Genomic DNA, 19,333 nt, shown 5'->3' on the forward strand with positions numbered 1-19,333 from the left:
TTCAACTTCTCCCTGGAGAAACAGATTGAACCATCCTGACAGATGCTATCAGGCATCGGATGTGCCAGCTGTAGAAGACCCCTTCGGCAACCCCACCTGCAGTGCCCTGCTGCCAAAGCCTCACAGTGTCAAGAGCCTGCAGATGTGTCCTGCCACACGCTGCCCTCTGTTGTTGTGCTCCTCACTGCCTCCAAGCCCTCTCTCCTCCCCTCCTCTCCCCGTGCCAGCTGCGGTCAGAGCCCCCAGCCCTGCTGCGCTGTGCAGAGGAGCTGCTCCTGGGCACAGCTGTCTCTCTGCAGTGCTGCCTGATTGCCAGGAGCTCCCCTTGGGCCCAGGAGCCCTGCCCAGCTCAGCAGCACAGCACCCGACCATGGCATCACTTGCTCTGTGCCCTTGGGCTCCCTCGAGTTGTCCCCAAAGCCTCAGGGCTGACAGCTCCCAAAGGCAGCAGGGTCTCTGCTGGGGTGTGGTGTCTGAAGCATACCAAATTCATCACTGTCTGTCCTCTGAACACAGGGGAGATGACGTTTACAAAGGTGATTTGTGCTTTTAGACTGTGGTTGTCAAACATGTTGTCCTTTAACCTGTTGGGCGCTGAAACACCTCTGAGCTGTTAGCTCACACCCATTGTTCAGAAGCTTATTTGTTGAAATATAGATGGTTTAAAAGGACAAAAAATGAAGATATAAGAATACCAGTAACAATATTAATAAATAATAATGCATTTTATTATTATTATAATGACATGTATAAAGCAAGTGATGCACAGAGCAATTGCTCATCACACACTGACCAATGCCCAACCAGTTTCCCCAAGCAGTGTTCCCTGCTAAACCTGGATAGCCTGCATTAGGATCTTGTGTGCAGGTGCCATGACCTTTCTTTGTTTGAGGGCAATACAAGCTTTCAGAAGGATTTGGAACACTTGCTTCCCTTTCTCAAATTCTTCTGCTGCTGTGCTGCCCCATGGGATGATGACATCAGTATGTTGGAGGTGTTCAGGAGCTTCCCTGTGTTCCAGGGCAGTCTGGATCAGCCCATGGCAAAAGTAGGGCTGTGCTTCCAGCCCTGGGGCATGGGATTCCAGGTGGGCAGGACAACCCTCCATGTGAAAGCAAAGTGTGGCTTTCGTACTGCCGCTGAAGGGATGGAGAAAAATGCATTAGCAATATTAATTGTGGCATAGCACTTGGCTGCCTTTGACTCCAGTTCGTACTGACTGAAGTTCTACCATGCCTGGCACAGCATCACTCAGTGGTGGTGGGACTTCATTCAAGCCACAGAAGTGCACCGTTATCTTCCACTCACCATTAGAATTTTGCACTGTCCATATGGCACTATTAAAGGGTGAGAGAGTATTGCTGATCACTCCGTGGCTCTCCAGTTGACGAACCAGCTCATGGATGGGAATCAGGGAGTCTCTGTTAGTGCAATATTACCTCGGGCGCACTGTTGTGGTAGCAATTGGCACCTGCTGCTCATTGGCCATCAGCACCTCCACAGCAGAAGGGTCCTGTGAAAGAGTGGGCAAGGTAGACAACTTTTTCCTGTCCTCTGTCTCCAAGACAGCTATGCCATAAGCCCACCAATACCCTTGTGGACCTTTGAAGTACCCGCTCCTGAAGTAATCTATGCCAGGGTTACACAGAGCCTCCAGGCCAGTGCCAATGGGTTGCACTGGGACTGGCCTCCCGCTCTACTCTGCGCTGGTGCAGCCTCACCTCGAGTACTGGGTTCATTTCTGGGCACCACAGTACAAGAAGGACATTAAACTATTGGAGAGTGTCCAGAGGAGGACATCGAAGATGGTGAAGGGCCTAGAGGGGAAGACATACGAAGAGCGGCTGAGGGCACTTGGCCTGTTCAGCCTGGAGAAGAGGAGGCTGAGGGGGGACCTCATCACGGCCTACAACTTCCTTGTGAGGAGGAGCGGAGAGGCGGGTGACCGATTTATTCTCTGTAAACACCATTGATAGGACCCATGGGAATGGTGTTAAGCTGAGGCAGGGGAAATTTAGGCTGGACATCAGGAAGAGGTTCTTCACCGAGTGGATGGTTACACACTGGAACAGGATTCCCAGGGGTGTAGTCACTGTACCAAGCCTGTCTGAATTTAAAAAGCAATTGGACTGTGCACTTTGTCACGTGGTCTAAACTTTTGGGCAGACTTGTGAGGTGCCAGGAGTTGGACTTGATGATCCTTATGGGTCCTTCCAACTCAGGATATTCTATGGTTCTACGATTTCCCACTGTTCCCAGTTAGACTCATTTCAGCCTCCAGTGCAGTTAACTCTTGGGTTTGATGTGCCAGGCCAATAATCCTCAAAGACCAATACACCCGATTGTCCTCTCCCTCCCCCAGGGTGGAGGCTGGGCCCCTCTAGTTCTGCTCATAGTATTCTTTACTCTGTTTGGAGGATTACCCACTAGAAATTGGAGCAGCAAGTGTCTCAGATGAACCACTTTTTGACAATCATTTTCCTTGTGCTTCATGTATCCGTGCCTCTAAGGTGGAGGTCGATTTTTGCATCCCATTTTCTCATGGTCTCTCCATGGTCACACAGTCAAAGCACACGATGGAACCTGGTAAGTACCCACTATGTCACCTTTCTTGAGCAGAGGGATGCTTACATCTGATAGCTGAGCTATTGGTTCGTGCAGGTGGGGAGGAAGCTATATTCTCTTGGAGCTGTTGGACGTCTTGGGCAAGATTCTTTCTGGACGAGACACAGGCCCATAGGGAAGAAGAGAGACTTTCTTTGTAATGCCATAGTTGGCTAGCCAATTCATCCACCATGGGTTCCTCTTGGTCTTTCCTGGTCATTACTGCCAATGGGTTGGCATACGATGATGGTGTGCTCTGTACAAACTCCTGCCACATGGGTTATGTACACTTGACTTCATCTGGATCTTTGGATAGCTGTTTGTTATCTAGGTTTCTACAAATGGCCTTCAGCTTGCCTAATTTCCTCAGGTACTGGATACCCCTCTGCATGGTGCTCCACTTTCCTGGTTGACATACAAGATCTTCCTTCAAGGGAGACCTTTCCTTCAAGCATGATGGGAGTAAGTTCCTTGTGCCCTTTTCCAACGGCTTTGTCCATCACCCCTTCCCTAGAGGGAGATTCTGGCTTCTTGGCTTCCCTGATCTCCAATTCCATGCTATTGGCACTATTCTCCCACCACTGGAGCAGCCAGATGACAATATGCTCTCCGAGATGATGGCTGAAATATTTTCCCATACCTCGTAGCTTACCCTGGGAAAGGGATCGCTTGGTTTCTGATGTTTATATGATCTCTTCTTCTTTGTCCCCCTGCTTCCAAGATGGCCCAACTTTGGAGAAACCTGCCTCATCTTCTTCTTCATTCTTTCTTGTCTGAGTAGGAGTTTGTTTCATCTCTGAATAAAAACTGACTTTCACACCCATTGTTTTCTCTTGCATGTAGAGGCAACCACTACTGGCACAGGCTGGTTCTCTGGCCCAGCCATGGAACCCAGTGCAGGTGCTGGAGAGGCTGCAGGGCCCATCACAGGAGTTGTTCTGGCTGCAGGGCCTTTTGGATGAGTTGGAGTGGCTGCAGGGCCTATTGCAGGTTTGGGAGTGGCTATAGGGCCTGTCACATGTGTCAGTTTAACTTTGGGCCCACCTCAGGAGCTGGAGTGCCTGCAGGGCCTTTTGCTGGGTTTGGAGTGGCTTTGGACAGGCTATATACCTGTCCTGGAGGAGAAGGGAGAGGTGCAGGAGAAAGGGAGAGGGAAGAAGTCGTGAAAAGCATCCCACACTGTCCATCCCAGCTCCACTCACCATCACCACCCACCCTGCATAGATTTACTCTCGAGGAGAAAAGGCAAAGAGTATAAAAGAGTGTAATTCTAAATAATTTCTAAGAGCTGAAGAGATGGTTCCTGAGTTATGGAGGCGGCAATAATTTTATTCCATCAGTAGTCAGTGTTATTCAATACAGCAAAACAGTAACCTTAAACCAGCCCCCAGAACTGATAAACAGCATGACATGGAAGACAGACAGTTAGTAATGTGCTATGCAACACAATTCTGAAAAGAAGCACAACAGACCCCAGATCAAAAAGATCAACACTGTGATCAGCAACTATTAAACTGATCTAATGTTTATAACAAATTACTTTTAAAAAGCTGTGGTCAGATCTGTCATCTCAACCTTTGTGCTCCACACTAGGCACCAAGAAGACTTGCTGTGGTTTGACCCTGCAGGCAGCTCAGCACTACAAAGCTATTCATCCAAGGGGACAGAGGAGAGAACTGGAAGGTAAAAAACTAAAATTTCTTGGGTTGAGGTAAAGACAGTTTCATAGGACACAAAAGGAAGACATTCTTATTGTTTTCCTTAATGTTAACGTTAATGTTATAGACACTAATAGACTAACAGATTAATAATAACATTATTGTGTGCATATTGAAAGACAGAAAAGGTGGTGGTGATTACCTGGAAAGAGTCAGGCCAGAGCATGGCAGACATGCTATGGAATGAGGGGTGGTTATTGTCCTAGTTTTGGCTGCAATAGAGTATATTCTTCTTCCTAATAGCTGGTACGGTGCTGTGTTTCATATTTACAGAGTCACAAAATAGTTTGGGTATAAAAGGACCTTACGGATCACATAATTCCAACTCACCTGCCATGGGCAGAGACACCTTCCACTAGACCAGCTTGCTCAAAGCCCCGTCCAACCTGGCCTTGAACACTTCCAGAGATGGGGCATCCACAACTTCTCTGGGCAGCCTGTTCCTCACCACCCTCTGAGTAAAGAACTTCTTTCTAATACCTAACCTCAGTCTACCCTCTTTCAGTTTAAACCATTACCCCTAGTCCTATCGCTACACTCTTTGATGACGAGTCCCTCCCCAGCTTTCCTGTACTCCCCTTTAGGTACTGGAAGGCCACTGTAAGCTCTCCCTGGAGCCTTCTGTTCTCCAGGCTGAACAATCCCAACTCCCTCAGCCCATCTTCATAGGAGAGGTGCTCCAGCCCATCACTCATGCTCATGGCCCTCCTTTGGACTTGTTCTAATAGCTCCCTGTCCTCCTTACACAAGGAGTCCCAGAGCTGAACTTGAGGTTTGGCCTCACCAGGTCTGAGTTACCAGGGGACAATCATATCTCTTATCCTGCAGACCACACTATTCCTGGTACAAGGCAGGATGCTGTTGGCCTTCTTGGCCACCTGAGCACACTGCTGGTTCATATTTGGCCGACTATCTACCACTATCCCCAGGGCCCTTATCCCCAGGCAGCTGTCCAACTTCTCTTCTCCCTGCATGAGTGGGACTGTTGTTCCCCAAGTGCAGGACCCAGCGCATAGTCTTGTTGAACTTCATAGAGTTGGCCTCAGACCATGGGTTCAGCCTATCCAGATCCCTCTGCAGAACCCTTGAGTAGATCAAGTCTCACTCCTAACTTGGTCTTGTCTATAAACTCGCTGATGGTGCACTCGATCCCCTCATCCAGATCATTGCTGAAGGTATTGAAGAGAACTGGAGCCAGTACTGAGCCCTGGGGGAAACCACGAGTGAGTGGCCTCCAGCTGCTTTCATCTCTATTCACCAAAACTCTTTGGACGCGGCCGTTCAGCCAGTTTTTAACCCAATGAAGCGTACATCCATCCTGGCCTTGAGCAGCCAGTTTCTCAAGGAGAATGCTGTGGGAAATGGCTTCAGAATCCTTATTGAAGTCTAGGTAGACCACATCCACAACCATTCTGTCATCCAGTGAGCAAATCACCTTCTCATAGATTGAGATCTGATTTGTCAAGCAGGGTCTGTTTTGGTAAACTCATGCTGACTGGGCCTCATCACCCGGTTGTCCTGTTGTGTGATGGTACTCAAGATAATCTGCTCCATGAACTTCCCTGGCTCAGAGGTCAGACAGGCAGGCCTGTAGTTCCCCAGATCATCACAATCAGGGTGAGCCTTCTGCCTGCAGACATTAACAGCTGACAGAATGGAGCATCTATCCAGGAGAACCTTGAGAAACTACAGGATTTTCTCTATCCAAAGTCTTGATATTTACAAGGAGAAGAGCCCAGTCCTGCACAGGAGGAAGAGGAACCCCACACATCAGGACTGGGACCCTGCTGAGTGAGAAGTTTCCAGGAGGAGGAGGGCCTGGGCACCCCGAGGGATTCGATTTGAGCAGTGGTGCTTGCTCACCAGAAAGCAGGCCAGCTTCTTACAGAGCTGCCTTACGAGGAGCATGGCCACCAAGAAGATCTGAGTTATCAGACTCAGCTCCAATATAGTGTGACTCCACCTGCACAGAGGTGTCACATTTAGGAGAGGTGCAGGACAGTACCCAGAGAGGTTCTGCCAAGGTGGGGTTCAGGGCCTAAAGCACCTGCTTTGTGCAGAGGTTCTGAGAGATCTGGGTTTATCTGGCCCAGGGGCATAGAGCATCCAAGCAGAGCAAAAGGAGTTTGAGACTGCCTGAAGCGTGGTTTTGGAGCTGCTGTAGCTTTCCTGTCTAGGAGAAAATGGAAAGAGACAGAAATAATGCCACAATGTTGACTTCAGGATGTTGAGACTGGACATGAAGAGAAAGAAATCCCCAGCTCCTACTGCCCCAGGAAGAGCCCCGAGCAAGGTGGGAGGGGAAAGGATCTCCCTTCCCAGGGGCCAGGGGTCAAGACCTGACCCTTGTACTTAATGAAACACATCCAGTTTTCCTACACATCAGTGTCACCTTCAAATTGCCTTTGTCTCCTTGTCCTCACTGCCTCCAATGTTCTGCTCTAACGAGCTCTAAGGGAGTCTTTGTCAGTGCTGGCCCTCAGGGGGACACTGCAGGAAACTTGCATCTGACTTGGACTTCTGGAGAGATGTCTTCAGCTGTCTCTGAGGCTTGTGGGCTCATCACCAAAGTCCCCAGAGGGGTGATTTCAATGCCTTGGGCTGGGCCTGTGCTGCTGAGCTGGGCTGAGCTCCTGGGACAGAGAAAACACATTTCAAAAACTCCTATGATGCAGAGAGACAGCTGTGCCCAGGAGCAGATCCTCTGCACAGCGTAGCAGGGCTGAGGGCTCTGACCACAGCTGGCACGGGGAAAGGAGAGAAGGAGAGAGAGCTTGGAGGCAGTTGGGAGTGGGAGGATGCTGAGAGATGCCTGCAGGAGAAATCTGCACAGCCCTTGACAAGGTAAGTGTCTGGCTGCAGGGCCATGCAGCTGCAGGTCTTGGAAGGGTCTCCTGCTGGGTCTTGTTTCTGGGAGGGCAGTGGGCAATGCAGTAGGCTTTGAGAGTCCTGATGGATTGCACTGCGAGGTGGGGAAGTCTGGCAGAAGCCCCTTGGTGTGTCATAACCTAGCTACCCCTGGTCAACCAAGAGTGTGGTGGCCAAGCGTCCTCCAGACACTGCAGGGGATGCAGACTGGATACTGGGATACCCCAGCTTGCAAATATCCAGATCTATCTGAGGGGTGTCCTCCTTGGCTGCAGGCTGCTCTCCAGCAGGATGCAGCTCTGTCGTGGCATCCTTGTGTTATCCAGGTGCCTGAAGGAGGAGACAGGTCTGTGCTAAGGCCATGTTGGTGCTGCTGGATGGCTGTCTGGGGGCAGCTAGAGTGAGGCCTCCGCACCCCTGGCTAGGAGGAAAAAGCTAAGATCCTGCTCATGCACTTGCAGACAAGGTGAGGATTCTGTCCAGCTGCATTTGGACTGGAGCTTCTCTGCTCTCAGCTGTCTCCAGTTTCTTCTCAGGGAAACACCTGAGTGGGATGGTCCTGCAGCTCACCAAAGGGTAGCACAGGACAGCTGAGAAGACGACTGATGGGCAGAGATGCTCTGCTCAGTCTTCCCCAAGGGACGGTCCCTTTGCTTCCTCACATCCACAGAATTTCACCAGGAGTGTGGAAGTAATGTCAGGGAGTTCCACAAGCCAATACCTCAACTACGATAGGGCAACTAGGATAAAATAAAGTGAGGAAAATACTTGCAGCTCTCCTCTGCAATCAGCTCAGTTGTTTGCAACGATACTGCAAATCTCATTGAGCTGATATTTGTCTGACTTTCAGTTAGCCAGCCTTCAGTTTTATTGCCTCCTTTCCTCAGAGAACTCTTTTCTAACCTTTTTCTGCCTTCTCCTCTTCAACAGACAAGCAAGTACAAAAGCAGCAAATGCCCAACAGCAGCTCTGTGAGCGAGTTCCTCCTGCTGGCATTCGCAGACACGCGCGAGCTGCAGCTCCTGCACTTCGCGCTCTTCCTGGGCATCTACCTGGCTGCCCTCCTGGGCAACGGCCTCATCCTCACCTCTGTAGCCTGCGACCGCCACCTGCACACCCCCATGTACTTCTTCCTCCTCAATCTCGCGCTCCTCGACCTGGGCTGCATCTCCACCACTCTCCCCAAAGCCATGGCCAACTCCCTCTGGGACATCAAGACCATCTCCTATCAAAGGTGTGCTGCACAAGTCCTCTTTTATGTATTCTTCTTTGGTTCAGAGTTTTCAATTCTTACCATCATGGCCTATGACCGCTACATTGCCATCTGCAAGCCCCTGCACTACAGGAGCCTCCTGGGCAGCAGAACTTGGCCCAGATGGCAGCAGCTGCCTGGGCCAGTGGCTTTCTCAATGCTGTCCTGCACACGGCCAACACATTTTCCCTGCCCCTCTGCCAAGGCAATGCTGTGGACCAGTTCTTCTGTGAAATCCCCCACATCCTCAAGCTCTCCTGCTCAGATGCCTACCTCAAAGAATTTGAGCTACTTGTTTTCAGTTTTTCCTTAGTCTTTGGTTGTTTTGTTTTCATTGTGTTATCCTATGTGCAGATCTTCAGGGCAGTGCTGAGGATGTCCTCTGAGCAGGGCAGGCACAAAGCCTTTTCCACATGCCTCCCTCACCTGGCCGTGGTCTTTGTGTTTGTCAGCACTGTCCTGTTTGCCTACCTGAAGCCCAACTCAATCTCTTCCCCATCCCTTGACCTAGTGGTGTCAGTTCTGTACTCAGTGGTGCCTCCAGCAGTGAACCCCCTCATCTACAGCATGAGGAACCAGGAGCTCAAGGATGCCTTGAGGAAACTGATGACCTGATATCTTAAAAAAAAAAAAAAAAGTCCATTGTCTTCTGCATATGACTCAGAATGCATTGAAGGAACAAAGTTTTCTTTTTAATAATTTTTCATACTGTGGAGAGTGTCATCACAAACTCAGAGCTGTGGGGTGTATGGGCAGGAGGTTCAGCAATGACTGACCGGACCATAGCTCATTGCTCACTTGCTCTTCGGGGGATAGGATTTCCTAGAAGAGCAGGGCCTACTGTATGTGCATAGGAGACATGGAAAGAGAAACCCAGTGCTGGTGACAGCAGGCACATCATATGCATGTGGAGAGATGAACACGAAGGAGCACAAAGGCCATCAGCTATTCCTAGAAGTCTCATGAAGGCCAGCTGGACAGATAGTGTCACAAAACCAAGTAACATCCCCTGCGAAGCCACCTGAAGGCAGCTCTGGGATGTGCTTCCTTGAACCGAGGTCCCTGTGCCCATTCCTCATGTCCTGGGGTATCTCAGGGGAGGGCAGAGCAGGGCGAGGCACCACATGGCCGAGGTGCCTCCCAGCCTCTGGCAGTGACTGCAGGAGCCAAAGGTTCACTGCAGGCACTGCAGTGCACTGCCTGTGTATGTGCAAGGCAAGGACCTTTGTCTCTCAACAGCCCCATGTGTATGAGGAGCATGGGAGGCCAGCTCAGACATAGGCACCTCACAGAGCCCTGACGCTGCCCTGTGTGACTCCAGAAACAACCCCTGTTTTCCCTGTGAGATTTCTGTCATGCCTCTTGCACAGATTCAATACAGATGCTCCTCTCCTCCATGTCACACTACTGTGACTTTCTGGACTGGGCTGTCAGAGGTTTGGCTCAGAGATTTCTGGGGACTTGGAAAAGGCAGGCATCAAAAGCATATTAAGGAATGACAATAAATAAACAAATAAATAAATTAAAGGTTTGTTTATTAATAAATAAACAAACAAATAAATAAAATAAAAGTCACCTCTGCTCCTGCTGACATGATGGCGAAAGTCCTGCCACAGCCATCTTCAGGTATGTGGCATAAAAAATAACGATATTGCTGAAGCAGTAGGGAAGGGGAAAGAACGCAATGTGGTGAACCTGGACTTTATCAAGGCCTTTGCCATGCTCTTCTGGAGTCTCCCTTTAGCCAGACTGGTGATATTTGGACTGAAGAAAGGGATGATGATGATGTGAGGGGGAGGGTGGCTGGACATTAGTGGTACAAAGTCCTCCTGCCAGCCAGATACCAGCAGCATCCCTCAGTCATGGGCACTTGGGTCAACACCATTGACCCTCTTTGTTATCTCCCTTTAAATGACACGGAGCACATTTTCAGCTCATTTGTGGCTGATGCCATGCTAGGAGGAGTCCTTGAGCAACTTCCCCTTGCGCAGAGCACAACACTATGTGGGCTGCCGCAGGGCAAGTTAACTCCATCCCTGTCAGACCCAGTACAAGCAGACACTCGATTGCCATGCCGACTGTGAGATCCCCTCTGCCTACACAGCCAGTAGGACCCTTACAGGAAGAAGGCCTGGCTATAGGTCGTCATGTTCCTTCTTGGCGGTAAGGAACTGGACAGGCTTGAGAGGTTGCTTGCGGGAACCTCATGAGACTCCCACCTGCTCTCATGAGACGCCACCTGGAGTACTGCATTCATCTCTGAGGCTCCCAATACAAGAATGACTTGAAGCTATTAGAGTGAGTCCAGACAAGGACCACAAGGATGATGAAGGGGCTGGAGCACCTCTCCTATTAAAACACGCTGAGGGAGTTGGGGTTGTTCAGCCTGGAGAAGGCTCTGAGGAGACCTTAGAGCATCCATCCAGTCCTTAAAGTGGGCCAACAGAAAAGCTGGAGAGAGACTTTTTCTCAGTGTGTGCAGAAATTCACTATTTTAATGCAGAAATCCAAGTATTACCTGAAGAATAATTCAGCCCATAGCCCCTTTCTCTTACATTTACTCTCTTGCTCACCTGAATCACTGCCCCTAACACTACCATTAAATTGCTCTATTTCATCGTAGACTTCTTGACAGACGTAAACAAAACCCTTAAGCATAATGCTTGCCCATACCCTAACCAGAGACCTGACACCACAAGGAGAACACCAAACGCTCCATCTAAAACTTTGCTTAATATCTAACCCAGAAAGGTCAAATCTAGTCCCTAGGAGAGTAGAAGGAGGTCAGCTCTACCTCAGGATCTCCTGCTGCAGCAGGACGAATGTGACTGTGGCAGGGACTGTGAGGTCACTTCTGTCTCTGCAGTGGATAGGGAAGCAGCAGGAACGTGTCACAGAAAGGAACTGTGAGGTCACTTCCGTCTCTGCAGTGGATAGGACAGCAGAAAGAATGTGTCATGGAAAGGGACTGTGAGGTCACTTTTGCCTGTAGCTGTCAGGTCACCCTTGACTTCTCCCTGGGATCTGTACTTTTGGGCTGACATCTGCCAGTGGCCCTGCTAGGCCAGGAGAAGCACCTGCTTGGCATGCTGACTGTGGGATCCCGTCTGCCTCCAGACCCAGGAGGACCCAGACAGAAAGAAGGCCCCCATATGGGTTGTTCTGTCCCTTCTGTAAGAGAACAAGTCCTACGAGGAGCGGCTGAGGGAGCTGGGCTTGTTCAACCTGGAGAAGAGGAGGCTCAGGGGCGACCTTATCGCTCTCTATAGGTACCTCAAGGGAGGCTGTAGCGAGGTGGGGGTTGGCCTGTTCTCCCACGTGCCTGGTGACAGGATGAGGGGGAATGGGCTTAAGTTGAGCCAGGGGAGTTTTAGGTTAGATGTTAGGAAGAACTTCTTCACTGAAAGGGTTGTGAGGCATTGGAACAGGCTGCCCAGGGAAGTGGTGGAGTCACCATCCCTGGAAGTCTTCAAAAGATGTTTAGATGTAGAGCTTAGGGAAATGGTTTAGTGGGGACTGTTAGCGTTAGGTCAGAGGTTGGACTCGATGATCTTGAGGTCTCTTCCAACCTAGAAAATTCTGTGATTCTGTGATTCTGTGATTCTGCTTGAGTCCACGACTGAACAGCAGGAGGCACAAGGCTTGGCTGTGTGTAGCCAAGAAGCTGCAAGGCCAGTAGCAGGCCCATGGCTTGGGAGATGCTGCTGAGGTGACTTGTGTCTGGTTGGGTGCCAGGCCACAAGGAGTCTGCTGGGTTGGGATGCCTACTTCAGGAGTGGTTTTCACTATGATGGAGCTTTCTTTGATAGTAGGAAACATCAAGAGAGTAAAAGCTTCCACAAACTGTGCCCTGGAATGTTGGCACTGGCCTTGATGAGGAAGAAATGTCCCTCAAAGGGTAGTGCTGTTGTGCCAGAGGTCACCCAAAGAGTGTCTGTGATCAAAACCATTTTGTTTTAAGGAATACCTGGCGAAGGTTGATGAGACATGGGTGAAACGATGGAAATGCCAGGATGAGAGCAAGGTGGTGAACAGACATGGGTGTTTGCAGTCTTCAAGGAAATAAGTCAAAGTGTGGAATAGCATAGGAATGCCTTCAGAGGAGAAGTCAGAGGTTGCTAGTGAGAAGGGAAGGTCCCAACAGCCCTGAATTTTTTGTCCCCTTGTCTAGAGCTTATGAGGTGACGAGATGTAGTCATTGCAGTGGGGCCTCCTTCCTTCCTTGCAACCCTTGCAGAGGCTGGGAGGTGTCACACCACTGTTCTTCTCATGGCATCACACTGCCCAGAACATCCCACAGATCCCCAGGAAGAGCCCTGAGCCAGACATGGGGTACAAGATCTCCCCTCCAGTAGCTGGTGGCAGGCCTTGAATCTTCTGCTTCACTAAAACCAACCAAGACTTTTCTCAGCACAGCGCTTTGCCTGTCTGTAATCATGGCCTCCTAACAAGGCCCTGGGGAGGCTTTGTTAGTAACAGCCCTCAGTGGGGCCCATTAATACTCCAAGTCACTTCAACTTTTGAGCCTCCTGACTTGACTTGCTCAAGCGGTTACATCACTCTCCTCTCAGTACCTGAGCTTCATAGACTCAGCACCAAAATACACCATGGACCTCATTAAAATGAAGAAACTCCTAACATCTCTACCACAGTTTTCTTCACATCTCCACAGCTCGTGCAGCTAATGGCAGAGCTTGCATGATGTAGTTAAGGAAGAAGATTTCAAAAAGCACGTAATAAAAATATTTTCTTGTTTCAAAGTCTGAATTTTGCTGCAGTTCAATTTTGAGCATCATTCTCCTATTGCTCTTCATCCTGGGTGACTTCTTTGGAGACCTCTATCAGGAGGAAAAGCAGAGTCTGGAGGTCTGACACCTCCAGGGCCAGCAGTGGTCTTTGTCCCTGTAACTGCAGCCCAGCCCAGCACATGAAACCCTTTCTAAGACAAATCATGTCTTCTTTAGGAACAAAATATATAATAAAATAACTTAAAATAACTTAAAAAAAATTAAAATAAAATAAAATAAAATAAAATAAAATAAAATAAAATAAAATAAAATAAAATAAAATAAAATAAAATAAAATTGAAATTTAAAATAAAATATTATAATTGAAATAACTGTTGGAATCTGAGAAATTCAGCTTAAATCTTAGTAGACACCTGGACACCCATGGTCTCTTATGAGTCTTCTGTGGAAAACTCAGGAAGAAAAGTAAAGAAAATATATCTTCAAGTGGCCATAGCTGTACCCATGAGCTTAGACTCTTTGGGGAAATTGTCCCCTTCGAGCCACAGAAACCTAAATTGAGTAATGTGAAAAGACGTGCCCAGTCAATGGAGTAGGACAAAGTCATGCTTCCTGTGCTCTAGATGCAGAAGGCAAAAAGAATTGCATTGTGCCTTACACTACTCAAGGACGTGTAAACCAAGTCACGCAACTTTACCTTAGTATTGACAAGTCCATCACTAAACCATGCTACCAAGTTCTACAGCTACACCTTGGCTCTCCAGTCAATGAACCAGCTCATGGATGGCAATCAGGGAGTCTCGGTTAGCACGATGCTGCCTCAGGTGCACCACCATGGTAGTCATTGGCACCTGCTGTTCTTCAACCCTCAGCAAACCCACAACAGAAGGATTCTGTGGAAGGCCAAGCAAGGTAGACAACTGTTTAAGATTCCCCAGTCTCCAAGGCAGCTATGCCAAAAGCCAACCGGTGGTGCCCTCTTGGAACTTTGAAGTACCTTCTCCTGAAACAGTCTATGCTGAGGATGCACATAGCCTCCAGGCCAGACCCAATGGGGTGCTTTTGCCATTCCTTCCCAGTTAGACTCACTTCAGCCTCCAGTACAGTTAACTGCTGGGATCCTCCTGTTACTCCAGAAATACAGGTGGGTTCTACCACTTTAAGTCTTGATGGCATTAGGGTACACTGTGCACCGGTGTCCAGTAGAGCCTGACACATTTGTGGGTGTGATGTGCCAGGCCATTAAACATACACAGTCCAGTAAACTTGATTGTTCAGAAACACCAGGAGAAGTATCCCAAGGGGTGGTGCTGCTGGTGAGGACACGTTTGTGCCAGCAGCCTGAGTGGGCAGCAGCAGTGCGCAGGTGAGGGGAGGCCAGGAAGCGTATGCCAAGAGTACTCCTGCCAGCAGAGACAAGGCCGGGGCTGGGGCTGAGGCCAAGGGGAGAGGCAGACCCAGGGTAGGGGGCTGCAAGGGCCATGCTGAGCTCCCTGCCCCTGCAGCAGCCGCACTGGCCCTCAGCAGATGTGCTGGCCAGCACACATGGGGAGGTGTTGGCGTGCATCAGAGAGCAGCAAGGAGGGCTCTGGAGAGGGCCAGGGCCAGGCGGGTGGCAGAGCCCCATGCAGGGGCTGGTTACAGGTCCCCTCTGCTGCAGACACTGCACGAAGTATGGCAGGAAGAGAGGGCAGACAGACCTCGTGGTCATGAGGCAGATCCTGGCCCTGGATGCTCCCTGAGCGCCTTGCAGCTCCTGACAGGCTGCAGTGAGGTGCCCCTCAGCCTTCCCTCCTGTGCTCCCAGGGCACATGGCTACCTCCTGCCCAGCTCACTGCCCACTAAGAAAGTCCGACAGGGCTGCTTCCCAAATTGGGCCTTACTCGGTGTTAGTCCCCTGCAGGGGCAGAAAATGGCCCTTGTCTTCATGGCTTTTCAGGGCATTCCTCTTAGTACATGCTCTTCTCATCTTTGATCTCTTTTACTGATTACAGAGGCCTAGGAGAACTTTTTGGTACAGTGTACTGTAGAAAAAAAACATCGAGTCCCTCAGCCACATCTCTGCTTTTCCTCCACATTGCAGCTGGTTTTTTCATTCCACAACCTCTGCTGTACCTGAAGAGAAATTATGAGAAAGAAGAGTCACAGAAAATGACTACCTGCTGGTTATTTTATTTGGTTAATTACCAAGATCTTACCAGCGCCTGTAAATGAGGTCTTTGGGTTAAAAAACATGAAAGACAACAACAACAAAAGGTCGAAGAAGTGAGATGGAGAAAAATGTTTTTATTGGACTAGTATTGCAAAGAATGAAAAGCAATTTTGAAGTATACGAACAAAGGTGTTTCTGCCTTGCCCAGGTATATGTGAGGAAGATGTGCAGGTACTTCATTGATGGGGAAATACTGTAGATTAGAATAACATCCTCAGTGCCTCCTTTAGCTCCTTGTTCCTCATGCTGTAGGTGAGCGTTTCACTGCTGGAGGCAACACCGAGTATAGAACTGAAACCACCAGGCCCAGGAATAGGGAGGTGGTGGAGGGAGGCTTCAGGTAGGCAACCATGGCAGTGATGCTATGCAGGGAGACCACGGCCAACTGAGGGAGGCATGTGGAAAAGGCTTTGTGCTGGCCCTGCTCAGAGGGCATCCTCAGCACAGCCCTGACAACCTGCACATAGGACAGAGCACAATGGAAACAAAACATCCAACTGCTAAACAGACACTGAACGCAAGTACCCCAACTTTCCTGAGGTAGGAATCTGAGCAGGAGAGCTTGAGTGGAGCTTTGAGGAGAGCCTGAGGAGAGCTTTGACTCAAAACAGAGCACTTTGACACAAAACAGCACATCTTTACACTTGCTGAGAACTCTTCTCAGCACTCTTCTCATCCTAATCCAAAACATAGCACCCTTCCACCTACTAGGAGGAAAATGAACTCTGTCCTAACTGAAACCAGGACAAGGGTGCACTCTATTCCATCATCCAGGTCATTGACAAATAAGTTGAACAGGACTGGACTCAGTGTAGGTCCCTGGGAGACACTGCTGGCTACAGGCCTCCAACTAGACTCTGTTCCACTAAGCATGACCCTCTGAACTCTGCCAGCCAGCCAGCTTACATCCCACCTCACCGACCACTCCTCCATCTCACACTTCCTGAGCTTGCCTATGAGGATGTTATGGGAGACAGTGCTGAAAGCCTTGCTGAAGTCAAAGTAGACAACATCTGCTGCTCTCCCCTCACCCACTCAGCTAGTCATTCCATCATAGAAGCCTATCAAGTTGGTGAAGCATGGTTGCCCTTGGTGAACCCATGCTGACTACTACTGATCACCTTCTTCTCTTCCACCTGCTGGAGATGACCTCCAGGATGAACTGTTCCATTGCCTTTCCAGGGACAGAGGTGAGGCTGACCAGCCTGTAGCTGCCTGGGTCCTCCTTCTTGCCCTTGTTGAAGAGCGGTATGACATGAGCTTTCTTCCAGTCTTGAGGCAGCTCTCCTGTTCTCCATGACATTTCAAAAATGATTGGCCAGCAGTAACATCTGTCAGCTCCCTCAGAACTCATGGATATACCCTTTAGGGTTCATGGATTTGTGGCTGTCAAGTTTGCCTAAGAGATCTCTGACCTGATCCTCTTCAACCAACGGAAAGTCCTCGTTTCTCCAGATTTCCTCCCTTGTTCCTAATGCCAGAGATTCCAGAGGGCTGCTCTTAGCAGTGAAGACTGAAGCAAAGAAGGCATTCAGTAATTCTGCCTTCTCTGTATCCTTTATCACGAGGGCACCCACCTCATTAAGCAGTGGGCCCACATTTTCCTTCCTCTTCCTTCTGCTCTTGATATATTTGAAAAAGACCTTTTCTCGGACTATGTCCCTATATTCTTCCCAAGTGGCTTGTCCCTTTTTATGTATACTTCCTTCTTCCATTAAGTCACTCATGTATCTCCTTGATCATTCAAGCAGGTTTCCTTCCCCCATTTGACATTTTGCTCACAGGAATCTTGAGCTTGGAGGACTTGGAGGTCAGTGCGCTATTGCTGCCGGTGCACCATTGTGGCAGACATCAGCACCTGCTCTTCAGCTCTCAGCAACCCCACAACAAAAGGGTCCTGTGTGAGACCAGGCAAGGTAGAAAACTATTTGACGTTCTCTGTATTCAAGGCAGTTATGCCAACAGACCTCTAGTACACCTTTTGTTTACTTGTTTACCCTTGGAAAAAGCTAGAAACACAGTCTGGAAGCATGTCGTTAGGGTTACCCAATGATGTTTACATTTCTCAAGAGCTATCATGACCAGCCTGAAAGAAAGAAGGGGAAGGTGCCATGCCTTGTTCCCTCCTCCAAGTGGATTCATGAGCGTCATACCAATAGCACCTCAAATAGTATTTATTGGTGCAGATTTAGGGAAAGCATCACAAGCCCATATTTGCTTTCCTAGTGGTAACTTAGTTGTTTCTTGCAATCTGTAGTTGCTTTGCAGGGAAGGATTTGTAGCAATTTGTAATACAGACATTCATGAAAACAGAGTAATGAGGTGTCCATGTCCTTGTGTACTATGGAATCCTACCAACCTACTGCTACGATCCATGGGCGAGCTGAACCTCCTAGGTCCTAACCATTGATACTGTGATGCCCTTGGAGAGGTCTTCAAAGCTGCAGGAGCAACCACAGACCTGGGGCTTGGAGACATCCCTTTGCTGCAGAGAACAGATTCAACAACAGAGGCTGGACCATTCAGATTCCGGAGTGACAAGAAACTGGCTTTTTTTCTGCTCAGGTCTGCTGCCCCCTCACACACAGCCAGGCCTGTGGCTCATCTCCATGTAGAGGGTGAGGACTCAAAGCTCTGCTGGTTCCCAACTAAGAGAGAAATACTCCACATGTGGAAGGGCAGGGCTGGCGGGGAGGTGGTACAGGACAGGCACTCCTTTCTCTTAATCCCCACCCAGGGAGCCTTGCGACCACAGGTCAGTGTCTGTACTGCCCACAGGTGCCTGCAGTCTTGTATCCTCAACATCCATCTTCTGTATTTAGCATTTTACTTTTTTTTTTTTTTTTTTTTTTTTTTTTTTTTTTTTTTCCTCGCAGCTTGGGGCCAGCATTGTTTGACCTGGTACCTGGCAGTGAAAGACTGTGTCTCACACTGTTGTGGTTTAACCCAGCCATCGGCTAAACACCACACAGCTGTTCAGTCCCCCTCCCCCTCCCTCCTTATTAATAATAATAACAACAACAATAATAACAATAATGAAGATAATAGTACTACTACTAAGAATGTGTACAAACAAGTGTACACTACACCAACCCTGGCTAAACACCCCTATCTATTGTTTAGCATGATGTCAGATGGTATGGAATACCCCTTTGGGCAGTTTGGGTCAGCTGTCCTGGGTCTGTCCTCTCCCAGCTCCTGCTGCACCCCCAGCCTGCCCACTGGCAGGACAGAGCGAGAAGCTGAAAAGTCCTTGGCTTGGTGTAAGCACTGCTCTGCAACAGTTAAAACATCAGTGTGTTATCAACATTATTCTCATCTTAAATCCCAAACACATCACCCTACCAGTTGCTAAGAGGAAAATTAACTCTATCCTAGCTGAAACCAGGACAAGTGAGCAGCTCCTTGGGTATATTCCTGACACCAGCTTTGCAAGAAGCAGAGATGTGGCAGAGATGCCACTGCAGAGACAACAGGACTTTCACCAAGGTACATGAGACCTGAGGGCTTAGTCAAGTACAAGAGCTCAAGAGAACAATGTGGAAGCCAAAAGAGAGCAGCAGTGAAAAGGCCACATCCTGCTGCTGGCCATGGCCATGGCTCCAGGGAAGCAGCAGCCCCGACCCGAAGGCAGCAGAAAGGCAGAGTCCAGCGGGCAGTGAGGGACAGTCTCACAGTCCACTGGGGCTGCTCCTCTGTGTGGCAGCAGTTCCAGGGGAGATGGGAAGAGATAACATCTGAAACCAATGAAGTTCTCGTGGATTCTTTATTCTCTTAATCCACACAGGAAGCCAAGTTCTGTAGGTACATAAGATGATTGGGTGAAAGTAAATAAACTAAAAATATAATAATAGACAGAATGCCACAAATAGAATTCAACCAAAATCACAATTTTAAGAGATAATATTAATAATAATAAAAGAATTGAGAG

The 19,333-nt window shown here is 49.0% G+C and overlaps 1 pseudogene across 1 annotated transcript; it reads left to right on the forward strand.

Moving 5' to 3' along the window:
* Positions 1-8,143: 8,143 nt before the first annotated feature.
* On the forward strand, positions 8,144-9,057 carry LOC309890742 (olfactory receptor 14C36-like; annotated as a pseudogene). Its single transcript has one exon. The product of its transcript is annotated as an olfactory receptor 14C36-like (transcript).
* The last annotated feature ends 10,276 nt before the right edge of the window (positions 9,058-19,333 follow it).

This window comes from Aythya marila (genome assembly GCF_965140915.1).
Source record: "Aythya marila genome assembly, contig: HAP1_HAP1_SCAFFOLD_186, whole genome shotgun sequence".
Classification (NCBI taxonomy): domain Eukaryota; kingdom Metazoa; phylum Chordata; class Aves; order Anseriformes; family Anatidae; genus Aythya; species Aythya marila.